Raw genomic sequence first — 18,262 nt, forward strand, 5'->3', positions numbered from 1 at the left:
GATGGCAGGAAACACATACAGTACCTAATGTATCCACTTTTTGTGACATTTTTATTTGTTGGTGTGCCGTGAGACTTTTCAATTGTAAAATATGTGCCTTGGCTCCATAAAGGATGGAAATCACTGGGTTAGAGTCTTGCCTTGGCTGTTTCTGTGTGGAGTTTGCATATTTGCACCTTGCTTGTGTGGGTTTACTGCAGGTACATTTTCCTCCCACAGGCACAAAACATGCACGGTACAGTAGGTTAATTGAAGACTCCAAATAGGGGTGAAACAGTACCAAGGTTATCAGTATGATCATGATACGTCTAAAAGAAATGAAAGAAGTATAGATAAATGCACCGAAGACATTGAAACTTTTATTTTGAATACACAAATATATGTATAATCGGCAACCCTATGCCCATTTTGCTACAGCTACAACCAAAGTACCGGCCTATTTCCATGAATGCAAGACCCCGCAGAATGTACTTGAAGACAAAAATGACTAAAGAGAGCACCGTCTAAATTAAACATAACAGATTACTCGGAAAACCTTGAATTTTTGAATAATTACATTCGAATTGATTTGTGAATGTGTACACACACACACAAAATACTAAAAAACACCAATGAAAGTCTAAAAATATGTGTTACTCCAAAACCTAGTCTCCAAGATTTCAACCAAAGGTGAGCCAAATCAAAATTCTGAAAATTGTTCTCGGGTGACAGATAAATGGATCATGAGAAAGGGTGTCAATTTCTTTGCAATCATCTTTTTCAACTGGAGTGGCAACTTTCTACCCGTGCCAATTGCTCATTTAGAACTGTGTTCAAAGGACCAGGGCGCGTTCAAATAAAAGGTCTTCCTCCAGGTTGGGAGCGCCTCCTGAACAAGCCTTCACTTTCCACACGGTCACACGCACACAAAGGGAAGTGGTCGTCACCGGGCAACTAATGACCGCTGGGGGCTCCTCTCGCCTGTGTTGGGGTCCTTGTTCGCAGAGGCGAGTGGGCGGGGATCCATTTGTCTGCTTTTGAAAAAAAAAAAAAAAAAAAAAAAAAGAAAATACGCCCAAGTCCTGCTGCGATGCGTGCTGCAGAAGCACACGCTGCGCCACGCACACAGACGCACGCACGCACGCACGCATTCCCACTTGCACGCTCATTTTCAGCGACGCGTGCAACATCACGGCAACACTCCAGTCCGATGTGCGCCTCGCTTCGGCAACTTCGAGAAGGTCGAGGCGGGTTTTTAAACTCCTTCTAGACTCTGGATTATAAAATCGTACTCAATTGTCTTCCCTTTTTTTTTTTTCCTCCTCCTCCTCTGGTTTCCTGTTACAAAGCCTCGGGAGGGGAGTTGCGTGCACAGCCCAGTTCCTCCGTACAAACTCAATGACAGGATCGGAAGCGCTGATTTTTCTCCATCGTCCGGACATTTGATAGCAGACAAAAAGAGGGCAGAGAAGACGTTGAGGAGGATGTGCAATGATTTATAACTCAAATCATCCTAATAATAATACGAGAAACCACCGCGGTGCCGGAGAGGAAGAGGAGGAAGGTTCTGTCATCGTCCCTGCCATTGGCGTAGTAATATTCATAATAAGGTAAGTTTTGTTTTCATGTTAACGGCGAGGCGGGCAGCGCGTTCCAACTGTTTCCAATGTGGGCACACGGTACATATTTTTGCTGTTGTATTTGTAAATGGTCTTTTTCTTTTCGGGGGGTGGGGGTCGGTCTGGTGGGGGGTAGGGGGGATTGGAAATTGGTTGCGGTGCAACTTTTGTCGCCATTCATAGCGCAGTGTAAACAAAACGCACTGCGGTCAGCAGCGGTTGGAGCGGAATCAACTCGGGAGCCTCCATCACTTCGAAATGCAACATAATGGAGCTCTGATGTACCCACCCTGCTCACTCGCTATCTTGTCTACTGTCACATGATGTTAATCATAGTAACATTGAATGCCTGCCAACTTTCAGGCGCTTTTTTTTGTTGTTGTTGCGTGCGATTATATCAACAGTTTTCTTATCGGGCAGGATGCTTTTGCACTTCCAGTCCACACCGGAATATCGTTTTCAACTTAACATCACATGAAATAATACATTTCATTATATGTCAGCCTACATCTTGGACTCTTAAACTAACACTTGTAATTTAACGACCTGTTGTCCCCATGGTGTTTTGCCTTAATAAGGGAAGTATTAGCTTTGCTTGAGTGCATGATTATTGTAATTATTGAGATGGGGGCAGGCGTCCACTCATAAAGTGGTGGCTAGGGGCGGTGGGGGGGGGGGGGGGGGGGGGGGGGGTATTCCTTTTACAAGATGAATGGTGCCATAGCCTGTTAACTAACAGCGTGGTAGAAGTTAGTGTTAAGGGATGGAGGGTGTCTTAATTTCAATACTTTTAAAATGGACACTCTACTTCCTGTGTGACATGAGATTCACATGTTTTTTTTTTTGTTGACTATTGGATTGGAAGGAGCAGAGAATAATCCATTTGAAATTCTGTGTACTTTTGTAATTTGACAACTCAAGTTCAAAGACCCTTAAAAATAGTCATAATCCTTGTATATGAATAACCACAGTAGACGATGTTAGATTGAGGAAGGTTAAAGTAGGGTTTCACCAGGATGGAAATCAGTTCCCCATCATCCGCATGATTCCCAGCATGATTGGGAGGAAAGCCTTCAAAATCAGTTTTCGTTCAGGACAAAGACACACACGGGCGGCCATTGGCCCCAGATGTTAATGAGTCCATTGCGAGCGCTATAGGACTCCTGCCGACTCGATATCTTCATTGTCGCACAGACAATGGACTCCACATCCTGACAATCAGCCTTCTTCCCATGTTGCCTCACATACCCTTCGTGTTCCTCCCTCTCTCTCTGTCTCTCTCTCACACACACACACACACTTGCCCCATATATACAGTACACGCACAGTATACAGTATATCCACTAGTTGAAACAAATTTCCACATGCAACATACGCACGTGTAAGCGAGCCTGTTCTTGTGGCTCTGTATTGTATACATTATGTGCTAGTATTGCAAATGCATTATACTTGAATATCCTTCCATCCATCCATTTTATATACCCCTTATCCTCATGAGGGTCGCAGGTCAACAAGCTTGACTTTGGGCGAGAGGCAGGTACACCCTGGACTGTTTGTCAGCCAATGGCAGTATAATCGATTAATTGATCATTAAGCGTTTGGACAACTCTGTGGATTTGATTGTTAATGAATTGTGTAAAATGAAGTCAAATTGACTGCAGAATATCATTGTTGTAAACAGCAGAGGTTCTGTTGTCTCAACAAGTTTGCAGTCTATAGAAGGACCACATGACGTCAGCTAAGGGGAGCTGAGCTCCCGAACAACATTGTCTGCTTGATACGACACTGATGTCATTCACTGAAAGTTGCTTTCATCCCATTAAAATTGATATCGAAAAAAACAACAACTCGTCAGCTGAACGCCCATTGCTAATATAGAAACGGCCCCGCTGAGTCGCTCGATCTGTTTCTGCATGCACACCATCCAGCTGCCTTCGCCTCTGTTGATTTTATATGTTCCGCATGTGTACACATACTGTATGTGACAGAAACTGTGTGTTTTGACACCAAAGGGTCAACATTGCATCATGTCCGCTACATCGCCACTGTGCCAGATGTCTCCTGCCTGCTCTATATTTAATTGTCATCAGTGTGTCACATGCATCACGTCAACGCAACAGATACTGGAGGCCACATGGCGAGCAGATGAATGCACAGTTAACTCCCGTGATAATGGGATGATTCCAGGTTATGTAACTTGAAACGATTCGCATACAAGATCACACACACACAGGCCATTCAGTCGTTGTTCATGCCTGATATGTCTCGTTGCAAGCAAGATGCATCGGAATTCGCTAACGAATGGTTGGAAAGGCTTTTTTTGCGCTCATCCTTTGCTGAGCAAGCGCGCCATCTCCCACAGACAAAACAACAGGCCTTGATGCTTTGATTCATCCTCTGTCTGCATTTCTTTACCTTTAAAAAGCTTGTTTAAAAGGCAAATTCGATTTTATTTTAGCTGTTGTGTGTTTTATGCTTGCTGCCATGCGCACATCAACTCTGGCACCGCCTCAACAGTGTAACTCGACACAGTTTGCTGTGACACTTCACAGTGTGTGCGTGCGTTTACGTACCAAGTTATGGTTCATGTCAGGCAAGATGCAAGGCCTGGAGAGTTGAACAGATGGGTCATGTGCGTTTGTGTGTGCACGTGCGTATGTGCGTGCGTTTGTGTGTGTGGGTGTGCCAGAGGGTAACAACAGGAGGTAAGGCCGGGCTGGACGGCCTGATGTTTAGAGATGAAGGAGCACGGGCAGTTTGTATATATGAATATTGTGATAATGGGACTTGTCAAGATGTACTTGAACATGCAGCTTTATTAGTGCGATGGATTCGTTCATTATGATGGCGCATACACTCGCCGGACACCTCATTAGGTACTCCTGCACACATCTTGTGAAATGCAGTACTTAAATCTGTATCAAAAATGTTGATTTTGCATTATTGAATAATGCTCCAGTTTAACTGACATTGTCAGAGAGGTGTCGGTTTGAGAGTGTGTGTATAGTCTGCAGTGGTCTTAAACTGCAATACAGCGTCATATGAAGACCTGTTTGACATTTCTATTTAAACATGTATTTGACCGAGTTAATGTATGTTAAAACTTGAAATAGAATATACAGGACAACAAACTAGTAAATTTAAAAGCTGTTTTACCCTCACTCACAGCACACTGCACAAACTGTCGTCTGCTCTGAGCACTTAAACGCCTGTTGAGACATTTCTGTCAGGCCGCTGGATGAATCCGGAGGGTTTTGGCAGGGGCTGTGATTGCAGTTGTTCTGAGACAAGAAGCTTTTGCTCCTCATGCAACTTACCCTTCCCTTTGATCTCTCTCTCTCTCTCTCTCTCTCTCTCTCTCTCTCTCTCTCTCTCTCTCACTAATGCCAGCATATGCCTCCATCTTTCCTCCTTGTTGCTTGTTTTAGCTCACTCCCGGTAGCGTACTGGGGTCCTTTTTGCATTGCCAGAGAGTAAGCACTTAGCACTTATAGAGCTCAAATTTAACTGATCAGACAAGTGTGTGGTCAGCGTATTTTTGAAGTGAATGTGCCGAAGGAAAGCTGTGTAATAATCCATATGGTGTCTCTAATTTCACTACTTGTGCTTTAAATGTCCCAGCAGAAGCAAATCAATTCAGTTAAATTAAATAAATTCTTGTCTTTATCATCTTCCAAAAGGCTTTTGTAAACTCACATTATAGGGCATGTGGCTGTAATAAACATTTGTCATGCTCTATGAATGATGCAGCCCACCCACCCACCCGCCCCCCTCCCGACCCTTCAGCAGTAATCAATAAATGAATAAACCTTGAGGGGGGACTGTTTTCCAGTAAAGTCATACTGGTGGAAAATTCAATATGGTGCACACTCATGTTCCTGGAGGCAAATCAGAAGAGCAAGTACATTTGGACGAACAAAATCTTTGGTCAGAATGGAAGCACCTGACCCATAATTTCCTCTGCTATCAGGCTGATAGGTGTAATTTCCAAAATTGTCTCAATACTATGGGTAGGAGTATCACAATCCAACTACTGTTGTCAGACACATTTGAATGGTTATATGAAGCGAAAAAAGCTTGGTGGGGCACCTCTACACTTCTGCATAATGTATAAATGGTTGGATGGAACTAGGAGAGGCCGGAGCTCCTTGTTTTTTACCAGCTGACCACTGTTGGCCATCTGCTCCCCACCCGCCCCACTCTATTTTTGTCTCTCAAGCTAGACCACATCACTATTTAATTTTCTGTATAATAATGGACCTCTGCACCTGCAGTATCATACTTTAGGGTCTTCCAAGACTGATTTAAAATAGAATATAGAGCATCGTAATGTTTGAGTTTTGCTCACCGAACGAAGAGCACAAAAGACAGCGACCTTTAAGATGATAATTTATGTCTTATCTGAATATTCACTATATATGTGAGAAGTTATAAGCTTGGTGCCAGGAGGTCACTTTATCATCGTTTCCAAAGAGACATTGACGTTACAGGACTTACCCTGTCTTCAGGGCACTGCACTGTTCACTGTGTATAGGAATTGAATCTGTAAGTCCTCCCTTTACTATCTACAGTTATATAAAGAAGTGACTGAGGGGTACAATTACTAGAACATTTATCAGGCCAGGTCTCTAGGCTGTCTGCTCTAGTTTTTAACCAAAAACAGACTTTAGAAGAAACAAACAAAAAAAATAATGTAGTAGTACAACTTGGAAAACATATGAGCTAAAAATGGTGGTGCCCTCATTTGGAGAGGTAGGAAGGCTTACGCGGTCCTACCAACATAAACAAAAAACCTGGCTGATAAGAACTAAAATCCAGCATTTTTTTGTGTAGGAATAGTGATTTTTTTTGGGAGGGGGGTAACATTGAATGAACAACAATTTACTGAGAGGATATTGCGAAATGGAATAGCTGTATGGCAATATCCATGCAGACCCGAGCCATCCCTTTTCTATACCACTTATCCTTATTGGAACCTTTCCTAGCTGACTTTGGGCAAGAAGCGGGGTACACATTGGACTGGTCACCAGTCAGTCACATAGCGCATAGACAGTGTTGGGGAGGAACCAGTGTTTCCACAGTTACCATGAAAAAGTAACTTAGTTCGTCAGATTAGTAGTAAGTCTATTAGTTACATTCAGCAGATGCCGACAACACCGCCTCAACATAAAAATGACAATCGTTTTCCCAATACTTTATTGGGAGTGCATTTTTAACAGTAATGTTTAAGGATAACGTTTTTATTAAATAAAAATAAAGGCAGCCTTTTTTGACTTAACACAAATACTTGTTTTTATATTGAAAATAATAATAATGACAGTCAGTCCTATATATAAAATGTTAAGTGAAATCCAGTAAGGCTGTCCTGCATCAGAGACGCACAAAAGAGACAGGACTCTAGAGTGCTACTAATCTGGTCGCATATCCACCCTAATTTCTGAATGGTGCAGCAAAAATAAAAGAGGGCGCGTACAGGTGCCCAGTCATTTGAGGAAGGAAAAAACATTTCCGCGACTTGAAAGCACACACATGAAACCCATCGTGGTCTCTAAACCAGAGATAGTGAAGGGTGGGGACCCTCCGTCTAATTGCCCGTGTGCGGCTCTGTGTGCATGTGCGCGCGGGTGTGTGCGTGCGTTTGAAATACACAAAGCTTGGTTTTCTGACGGCAAGCCAGTAGCTGCACTGTTACAGAAAATGGAGCGGCATTAATCACTATCGTCACTATGTTTGTCGTGATAGTTTTCGGGAAAATATATCGTCTTAAAAAATTTGCTATCGTGACAGTCCTAAACATATATAATATATTGAGAGGGAGAAAGAGCAATGGATAACACAACAATATTGTACAAACAGAATAAAAAAATAGAGTAACAACTGTCATAAAAATCTGCAATTTTGCAGGGCCACGAAGCAAGAACTGTGATATAGTGGAGGATTACTGAATCTATGTTCCGTGATGATAAATTGCAGGGACTCATTGTGTCCAGGTTGGGACTCATTGTTTCCGTGACATGTGCATCCCAGGACTCACATAGTCTCAAGTGTAAAATGATCTATGATATATATATATATATATATATGAAATTATGTTTTTTACTTCTTAGATCTGAATCGTATGCGTAAGAGGTCAAGAGTGAGAATGCGATTGTTTTGTTGCTACATTCACAGAGAGACTGTGGGGAGGTTACAGGCATGCCTGAAAATTGAGTTGAGACTGAGTAGACAGACAGTGTTGTGACAGAGGATGACAAAAACAATATTTTGAAGCAGATTTTGTATAGCATACATTTGGTTTTGAGTGGTTGGTGCATGGCCTTTTGTAAATCTTTTTGACCTCATCATTTAGTTTTTGCGTTTTTGAAGTAATCATTTATTACTTTAATAGCTATGAGATGTTTACACAGATATAATACACAAAAATAATGTCCTGTTTTTTATTAAAGGGATATAGTTTTTTTTTTTTTTATCGGCTTCATCGATTAATCGGCAGATTAATTGTAATTTAAAATTAAAATAATGTATATATACAAAACCCCAATTCCAATGAAGTTGGGATGTTGTGTTAAACATAAATAAAAACAGAATACAATTATTTTAAAATCATGTTCAACCTATATTTAATTGAATACACTACAAAGACAAGCTATTTAATGTTAAAACTGATAAACTTTATTGTTTTTAACAAATAATCATTAACTTAGAATTTTATGGCTGCAACACATTCCAAAAAAGCTGGGACAGGTGGCAAAAAAGATTGAGAAAGTTGAGGAATGCTCATCAAACACCTGTTTGGAACATCCCACAGGTGAACAGTCTAATTGGGAACAGGTGGGTGCCATGATTGGTTATAAAAGGAGCTTCCCTGAATTGCTCAGTCATTCACAAGCAAAGAAGGGGCGACGTTCACCTCTTTGTGAACAAGTGTGTGAGAAAATAGTCGAACAGTTTAAGGACAATGTTCCTCAACGTACAATTGCAAGGAATTTAGGGATTTCATAATCTACGGTCCATAATATCATCAAAAGGTTCAGAGAATCTGGAGAAATCACTGCATGTAAGCGGCAAGGCCGAAAACCAACATTGAATGCCCGTGATCTTCGATCCCTCAGGCGGCACTGCATCAAAAACCGACATCAATGTCTAAAGGATATCACCACATGGGCTCAGGAACACTTCAGAAAACCAATGTCAGTAAATACAGTTCGATGCTACATCCGTAAGTGCAACTTAAAACTCTACTGTGCAAAGCAAAAGCCATTTATCAACAACACCCAGAAACGACGCCGGCTTCTCTGGGCCCGAGCTCATCTATGATGGACTGACACACAGTGGAAAAGTGTTCAGTGGTCCGACGAGTCCACATTTTGAATTGTTTTTGGAAATTGTAGACGTCGTGTCCTCCGGGCCAAAGAGGAAAAGAACCATCCGGACTGTTATGGATGCAAAGTTCAAAAGCCAGCATCTGTCATGGTATAGGGCTGTGTTAGTGCCAATGGCATGGGTGACTTACACATCTGTGAAGGCACCATTAATACTGAAGGTACATACAGGTTTTGGAGAAACATGCTGCCATCCAAGCAATGTATTTTTCATGGATGCCCCTGCTTATTTCAGCAAGACAATGCCAAACCACATTCTGCACGTGTTACAACAGCGTGGCTTCGTAGTAAAAGAGTGCGGGTACTAGACTGGCCTGCCTGCAGTCCAGACCTGTCTACCATTGAAAATGTGTGTCTCATTATGAAGCATAAAATACGACAACGGAGACCCCGGACTGTTGAGCAGCCATAAAATTCAAAGTTAATGATTATTTGCTAAAAACAATAAAGTTTATCAGTTTGAACATTAAATATATTGTCTTTGTAGTGTATTCAATTAAATATAGGTTGAACATGATTTTCAAATCATTGTATTCTGTTTTTATTTATGTTTAACACAAAGTCCCAACTTCATTGGAATTGGGGTTGTATATATATTTATATATATATATATATATATATATATATATTAGACTTTACACTGATCTGATCGGTATCGGCCGATAATTAGCATTTTATGCTGATCGGCTTTAATGTCATAATTCACCGATTGATCGGCTCTGCAAAAGACATTTACTCCACGTCGCCGTTGTGTACAGTATATTCGAATCCAAAAGCTAGTTTCCTTTTTAGCCTTGTTGTGTGTCTTTTGACGTAGTACTGTAAATATCTGATCACCAATAAAGTTATTTAAAAAAAACATGTCGGCGGTGTGAGACAGACAATACGTAATGCCCGGATCAGACTATAAGACAAATTTGGTCTTTCACGATTGCACCACTGAAATAAAATATTGTATTCCCATACCACCGCATCCCGTATTTTATGATCACTGGGCCTTATCTTGTCAACTCAAATGCGACCAGTTACACTCGTTACTATTGAGACAACAACAACAATGGATCGCCCGGAGAAAACCCACGCAGGCACGGGGAGAACATGCAAACTCCACACAGGCGGGGCTGGGGATTGAATCCGGGTCCTCAGAACTGTGAGGCTGATGCTCTACCCAGTCGTCCACCGTGCCGCCAATTTAATTACAATAAAGTAATTTAATTACAGTAGGTTAGCACCTATTATTTCTGTCATGTTGTAATGTTGGTTTGACCTGACTGATTAGACTACATGACCTGAATAGAGAATAGTTTTGAAGATACTCAGTATATAGTACACAAGTATATACAGTAAATGATCAAGTCATTTAAATCGACACATTGCGCCATCTTGTGATCAGATCGGTGATCGGTTATCGTTTTTTTAAACTTGCTGATCGGCCCAAAAAATCCTCATATATATAATATAAAATAACTATATACTATATATATATGTATCAACCGATTGCAATGTGCAGGCATCCTTGTTATTTTGATTTGATTTTCGTGCCTTCCACAAACATGGAATGCGCTTGTGAATGACTTTTACTGCAAAAAGTAATTTTTCTACTGGAATAGTACAATCTGATGATAACCCTTCTGTCTTTACCCATTTTACTGTACTGTATTGGCTTTTCATCTTTCTTGTTTTATTGGTTTTCCTTGGTCTATCCATCGTGGCTGTGATTGAACACTTAAAGCCCGATTGGAGAGATGGTCAAATTCTCAGCGAGAAATGTTGTACATGAGCCAACTGTGTTTCAGGGGCACTGTGTAAGGTATTTATTCTCTTTTCAGAGCCCAGTTACTGCAAGTTTTATTTGCACTGACTCAGCATCTGTTTTGAGGCCTAGTATGTTCTATTTTTTTGTATTCTTATCCTATTATTTTGTTTGTGGTGCCATGTCAAAACTGTTTGAACTCTCAATGAATGCTGAAGTGTCTATTGTTTAAAGTCATCCATCCATCCATCCATCCATTTTCTGAGCCGCTTCTCCTCACTAGGGTCGCGGGCGTGCTGGAGCCTATCCCAGCTGTCATCGGGCAGGAGGCGGGGTACACCCTGAACTGGTTGCCAGCCAATCGCAGGGCACATAGAAACAAACAACCATTCGCACTCACAGTCATGCCTACGGGCAATTTAGAGTCACCAATTAATGCATGTTTTTGGGATGTGGGAGGAAACCGGAGTGCCCGGAGAAAACCCACGCAGGCACGGGGAGAACATGCAAACTCCACACAGGCGGGGACGGGGATTGAACCCCACACCTCAGAACTGTGAGGCTGACGCTCTAACCAGTCTTCCACCGTGCCGCCTGTTTAAAGTCAGTGCCACTATTTCTTTTATGTCTCTGTGTCTGTACTCTTGTATGTTTTTGCGTATTCAGCCTATGCATTGTTTCCTAGATAATGTGTCCAAATAGATACAGTCAACCAGTGTGTGTGTGTGTGTGTGTGTGTGTTTTCATGGTGGTATCAAGAGCATGGTATTTTGTGTTCATGACAGCCTTTTTTGGCATTGTTCTGGTCCAAAAGAGCACATACTCCCTACTGTGGAACTGCCCTTTAGTGGGCAGGAAGTGCCGGTAGCACGCTGCTTGAGCGCACCCACATACTGTAATGCAGACTCTATTCTGCGTATGGAAGCCCCTCCCATGCTATCGCCTCGTAAAGTTTTAAGAAGACAATAAAAAGTTGCCCTGTGGCTCGCAGGCTGGTAAGCTGCAGCTTATCCAGGAAGGAGCTGCAGGCAGGCTAATGGCCTCTCTCCAGGGTGGGTACTGCACAGGGGCCAGTGCAGGCTTATCAGTTGCAGGAAGGCCCCTGCAAGGCAGCTCTATTAGAGCTTCCCTGAGCCCTGTGGGTGTAGCGTAGCTCTGGGAAAGTGCAAGCAACTTTTGCCTTTCCAAGCTGTGATTTTTGTGTTGTCCTTGCGTACAGAATGTTTTAACACCCTTCAATCTAAATACACATTTGGCTGTGTTTCAAGCTTAAGATACACCATGAACTATCTAACGTGTCTCCAAACTCAGTCTCAAGCCTTCTTAACAATTGAAAAACTGATAACAGACAAGTGTGGCTCTTTCTAACTTTCTCGTGAATCCCTGTTTATCGTGGCCAAAACAATACGTTCCAGACCCACCTGCGATACATGAAAAAAACGTAACATAGACTGACCATCTAGTTTCATTCTTCCCACACTCTTTAAACACATTTAAACTTATTAAAGCACATGTTTTAAAGTATTCCTTAGTAGTATTAGTAATAATATAAGTACTGTAGTACTTTTTAAGTAATTCCTTTTTTTTCTCATTCTCTTGCTCACACAGTTCTCCAAAGTTCAAGAAGCAAAGCGGGCTTGCTTCAAGCTGTTTATTCGTTACTCCCAGTTGAAGTTTACTGTAAAATGGACACATGAAACAAAAGAGAATTAAACATTGTACATTTAATCACCAAAATATTAGCTTACTCATGACATATAATTCAAAACACCACAGACAGGCTAACAGAAATTATCATAGCTGTTACAGTAATCATAAACCTTTAAACAACTCCTAATCTGTAATATGTATGGAGCGTCACTTAAATTAAAAGAGAATTGTACATGATACATTTAAATACCAAAATGTTCAACCAAACCATACAGTACAACATTACTCATGGGCATATATTCTCTCTGCTTCATAGGAGACCTCTGCTTTTCTTTTTTAATTACACTGCATTTACATCCTGTAGAACTTGGTGCTGCCCGGCATGCAGCGGCCCAATGTGGTACTGCATTGAAGGCACCCATCTATCCATCCATTTTCTTATCCTCCCTAGGGTCGCGGGCTGCTGGTGCCTATCCCAGTTATCTTCGGGCGGGAGGCGGGGTACACCCTGAACCGGTTGACAGCGAATCGCAGGGCACATAGAAACAAACAACCATTCGCACTCACATTCACACCTACGGGCAATTTTGAGTCTTCAATCAACCTACCACGCATGTTTTTGGGATGTGGGAGGAAACCGGAGTACCCGGAGAAAACCCACCCAGGCACGGGTAGAACATGCAAACTCCACACAGGTGGGGCCGGGATTTGAAGCCCTGTCCCTAGAACTGTGAGGCAGATGTGCTCACCAGTCGCCCACCGTGCCGGCGCATTGAAGGCATGCGACTGTAAATTTGGACTTGCCTCTGTAGTGTAGGAAAAATAAACAATTGCTGAAAAATCTGAGACATTGTGGTTGTGCAAAAGATAAACCATGATATAGTGGATGTTCACTGTACTTTATTCTGGTATGACACCGCTTTGGGTAGCGTCAATGGATAGTGACATTGTGTGAGATGCTGAGGTTTGTTTCTTCTGCAGAATTCATTTTTTAATGAGTATCTCTATAAACATCTACAAATTCAGGTGAAACAATGTCTAGTATGGTGTGGGGAAGGTGAGGAAAGGTGCATTCCCTCTGATTGACTAATTAGATTCCACCTCATTTATGCCAGTATGACAAGTCTGGAAACATCGAGACCCACAAAGCCACTGCTGCTTTTCTTCATTAACCAGTAAGCGATACAGTGCTCACAGCATCTGCTGACGCCAATCCTATCGCTGCCTCTGTGTCCTTACAAAGATTTATGAAACACTGCTCCCTTTTGCTCCAAAAAATAGATACAGGCTCAAATATCTTGTCTAAGCATGTTGTTGGTTTTTGTTGACGATGCAGCCCTCTCACCGGGGCTATCTCCCTTTCACTATATTAGCTTTTTCATTTCTAGAGGGAAAGTATGGGTGGGAATCACATTATTTATACACATTTATACTTATGCTGTACAATAAACATATTTATATTTGTATGATAAGCGATACACTGGAACAAATTATTTGCAATAAATCATTATTTCACGTGTAATGATACCATTATGTCATTGAAGAATGGAAACCTTGTAGAAACACACAAAGCGCATGACACTTAAATCATTGAAATGAGTGGATCTGATAATGCAATTTATCTCATAATATTACCATAAAAGCTGAAAGTCTACGTACAGTTGCAATATCTTATGCTGGTGTACCATTTTGAATTTATTTAAAAATGCTTCAAACTCGAACTAGTTTTAGGCTGACTTTGAAAAATGAACAGTTCTTCCATTTTAAAGCATCTTTAACCCATGGGTTAATAAGGCTATCACAGGTTTACATCTTATTGGCCCCTCCTTGACTCCAGCGCCTGCATCCCCCCTGAGCCCAGCTGTATCAGCAGCTGCAGCTATAAAAGTGCTATTGTTGAGGTGTTCGTCTGGATTGTGTGTTGGGGAGGGGGAAAGTGGCTGGAAGAGAGACATAGTCTTTCAGCCCTGATTCCACTGCAGACTCACCTTTGACCCTAGGTGGTTGCACTGCTCTAGTGCTGCTCTTTTTTTCCAGTCCACTGCTCTTAGCTAGATGACAGACTGTCTGAGGAGTCAGATAGATAGAGCTAAATAAACAGAGTGACACAGGACATTCGCTGGGACGAAGCCACAGTGATGACGGTGGAGATATAACAGTGGAGAAAGACAGAAATAATATGCAGGCAGGTGGGAGAGAAAACAAGATTTGGTTGAGTTGCCAGGTTAGTTGTAGCATGCCCAGACAGGCGCTCTGACGAAACAAGATAAGAGACGGCCCAGGTCATTTATTGTTTCTTGGTCTTTTGATTTCTTCCCTTTATACCGGTACTGCTCCTTGTGCATTTCAGACTGTCATCTCATCCATTCAATTTATCCACTATGTGGACAAAAGTAGTAAGACAAACCTCCTTATCCAATAATTAATCAATCAGATGTTCAGCAAGATCACCTCGTTCCCCCTGAATCTTAATGCTTTAGCATATCAAGATATTTTACAACTGGATTTCTTCAGTGCCAAATCAAAGCCTGGCTAGATGGAAGGAAGGGAGGGAGGTTAAGAACGGAGCCACAAAAAAAAAATCACACAAGTTAAAAGCATGACTTGCTGTGGTATCACTCACGAGGGGAGACAGACATTCTATGTTTGCAACTTTGTGGCAACAGTTGGGGGAAGGCCCTTTACTGTTCTAGCATGACTGTGCCCCAGCGCACAAAGCAAAGTCTAAAAAGGCATGTTTGGGTGAGTTTGCTATGGAATGAGCAGATAGACTTGGCCTCAACCTCATCAAACACCCTCTCCTGGTGTTATTGGTCCTGTTCATATTTTTTGTTGCATTTCAAAGCTCTGTCTTTATGCACATTATATATTTTTTCAGTATTACACTGGACCCCCGCATACTCGCTCGGCACCCGCAGATTCACCTATTTGTGTATTTTTTTCAATTTTTTCTTCTTATCGGCGGCTTATTCAACCATTTTTGGGCTGAACATAATTTTTTTTTTTATGCAATTATAATGGGCATCCATTGTCAGTGGATATTCGCAATTCGCGGTCCTATTCCTTTCCCCTGTGAATAGAGGCGGTCCACTATATTCAATAGTGCACTAATTTTGGATCAGTTGCATATCTTGGTTATCTGGTTCTCTGTACATTGGTACTCCAGTTTTTTTCTGCATCAGGTCTAAATCTGTTTCCAAAGCTTCAGTGACTAGTTTATGATTTTTCTTAAACTACCCTATTTTCCCCACCATAAGGCGCACCAGATTGTAAGGCGCAGTCTCAATTACGGGGTCTATTTCTGTACTTAAGCCATACATAAGCCGCACCGTATTATTCGGCGCATACTAAAACAAGGTAACGGAAGCAAAACGGTGAGTTTGGTTGAACTTTATTCTACTACGTATTTAAAAATACACTCACATTATTTTTTGATCAATCTTTTGTCACAAATCCATCAAAGTCCTCATCTTCTGTATCTGAATTGAACAGCTGGGCAATTTCGCCATCAAACATGCCGGGTTTCCTCTCACACTCGTTGGAGTCAGTCTCGTTGTCGGCTGGCTGTTCATCAATGATGCCGGCTTTCAATCTTAAATCAGAATCAGCTTTATTGGCCAAGTATATTACAAGACATACATGGAATTTGTCTCTGGTAGTCGGAGCCACTCTAGTATGACAACGAATAGCCACTATGACAAAATATACATTTAGGACATAAAAAAACACAAGTAAGTAGAGTCATTAAGCAATGAAAGTGCTTAATGCTGATATAATGGCATTGTGCAAATGATGCAGAGTCCTCAAGTAATTTAGAACAATTTAAAGTGACTAATAGTGTGATGAGCTGGTAGAGTGACGATTGTGCAGAAGGGTTTACATCTCTCTGTCATGTGTAGTATGGTCATCCTCACTTTATTGCCATTGTAACAATATTGTTAATTTGTTACCATTTGGATTCACTTCATCCCCTTGATTGTACTTAATATTTTAGCATGCCATGGTTTTTGTACCTATTACTGTAGATGGTTTTAAAAAAAAAAACAGGGAGGAGAGAAAGGCACTCTATTTATTTTAACTTTTAGCCTGAAGCCAGACAAGCTGCAATAAACGCACAATGACACACACACATTCAACTCATCTCTGCGTGTTGTCAAATAATCAATAGCACGCCTCTTAAAAAAATAAAAAACAAATAAAAGGCTTTAAACTAATAGAAAGAGACAAAGAGGAAGAAATGGGGAGGAATCTCTATTAAATCCACAGAAAGCCATCTTGCATTGTCTCTGCCCGATCAGTTCTCCTCCCCTCTTCCTACAGCAATGACTATTTGAGTATTATGAGTTAAAGGAGGTAGAATCTTATCAAATTACATCAACTGAGTTAAATCTATTCCTTTTTAAGATTCACATACTCCCAGTCTTCCACTGCTCTGCCTCTATTCATCCCACTTTTTTATATTTCTACTACATAACATTTGATTTGTGTACGAAGGTTAGCGTTCTTAAATAATTAGTTTAACTCCCTCTGGGACATGGCCTAGCTTCTTAATTAATTAATTTTGAAATTCAGTTAGCTGCTGTGCGTGTGTGTGTGTGTGTGTGTGTGTGTGTGTGTGTGTATGTTTTGGATAAGGGAGATGTGGTTGATTTGCTATATTCTTTACCAGGTGTTCCCCTGACACACTGATGGATAACCAGAGTGGAGGTGTGTGTTTCTCTGAGGGTGTGTCTAGGTATACATGTAACTGGCTACAGTTTGCAGTAAATATAAACACAATGGACATTTTTAGACCAGATTGCACAGTACAGTCATACTAAGTAGCAGCCACTTATTTGTAAATGCTGGTTGGGCCTTGTGTGCTGAAGTAGTTAGTAAAATTCTGTGTGTGTTCAGAATTGAAAGTGGACATATTATAGACAATTTACTTTTTAATTACTTGTCTGCGAATAGTTGGGTCTTTGGAGGGTTGCCCACCCATCAAGTGCGAAATTAAAGTAGCACTTAACAGTCCCAAAAAATGTCATGTAAATTTGACACACCACAGAGAAGGGTAATGTTAACAAGCCTGCCAAATTTGAATGAATATTTTTTTTTTTAAGTATGTAAAATCAGGCTTCAAAACTTGAATAATAAGTGCCACCCCTTTGCTCTCAGACACTCTGTGCGTGTCGAATAGATGCGCTAAAAGGAATCAAACAAAATGAGGGGATGATATACGAGTTAAAATCACGTTAGAAGGCTCAACTTCAAAATCGAATGATGATTGTGGACTATAATCATAAAAATAAGCACACAAGTCAACTCACCCTCGTTGTTAGTGACATAATGTCACAGCCAAACACAGCACCTGACGACAGCGGGGCGGTAGAAGGAAGCCCAGGTAGTTAGACAGTGGGCACAACCCATTTACTCGTATCAAGCCATGTTGTCTTTGGTGAAAGTTTACAAAACTATGCATCTTAAAATGAGCACTGCAGAAAAAAAACACCTGAAGGACTCCAAGATGGTGAGAAATACGATTCTCTGGTCTGATGAGACCAAGATAGAACTTTTTGGCCTTAATTCTAAGCGGTATGTGGGGAAAACCAGGCACCGCTCATCACCTGTTCAATACAGTCCCAACAGTGAAGCATGGTGGTAGCATCATCATGCTGTGGGGGTGTTTTTCAGCTGCAGGGACAGGACAACTGGTTGCAATCAAAGGAATGATGAATGCGGCCAAGTACATGGATATGTGCTCGGGACCTTAGTCTGGGTCACCTTCTAACAAGACAATGACCCTAAGCACACAGCTAAAATAACGAAGGGGTGGCTTCAGAACTTCGTGACTGTTCTTGAATAGCCCTGCCAGAGCCCTGACTTGAACCCAATTGAGC

The 18,262-nt window shown here is 41.4% G+C and overlaps 1 protein-coding gene across 1 annotated transcript in view; it reads left to right on the forward strand.

Annotated features, from left to right (window-relative positions):
• Nucleotides 1-1,090: 1,090 nt before the first annotated feature.
• The window catches only part of sema4c (sema domain, immunoglobulin domain (Ig), transmembrane domain (TM) and short cytoplasmic domain, (semaphorin) 4C), a 113,605-nt gene continuing 96,433 nt past the window's right edge, over nt 1,091-18,262 (forward strand). Inside the window, exon 1 of the mRNA XM_061766588.1 lies at nt 1,091-1,589. The gene's annotated coding sequence lies outside the window, so the exon portion shown is untranslated. The remainder of the gene's footprint in view (nt 1,590-18,262) is intronic.

The sequence above is a fragment of the Phyllopteryx taeniolatus genome, chromosome 3 (assembly GCF_024500385.1).
Source record: "Phyllopteryx taeniolatus isolate TA_2022b chromosome 3, UOR_Ptae_1.2, whole genome shotgun sequence".
Taxonomy (NCBI): Eukaryota; Metazoa; Chordata; class Actinopteri; order Syngnathiformes; family Syngnathidae; genus Phyllopteryx; species Phyllopteryx taeniolatus.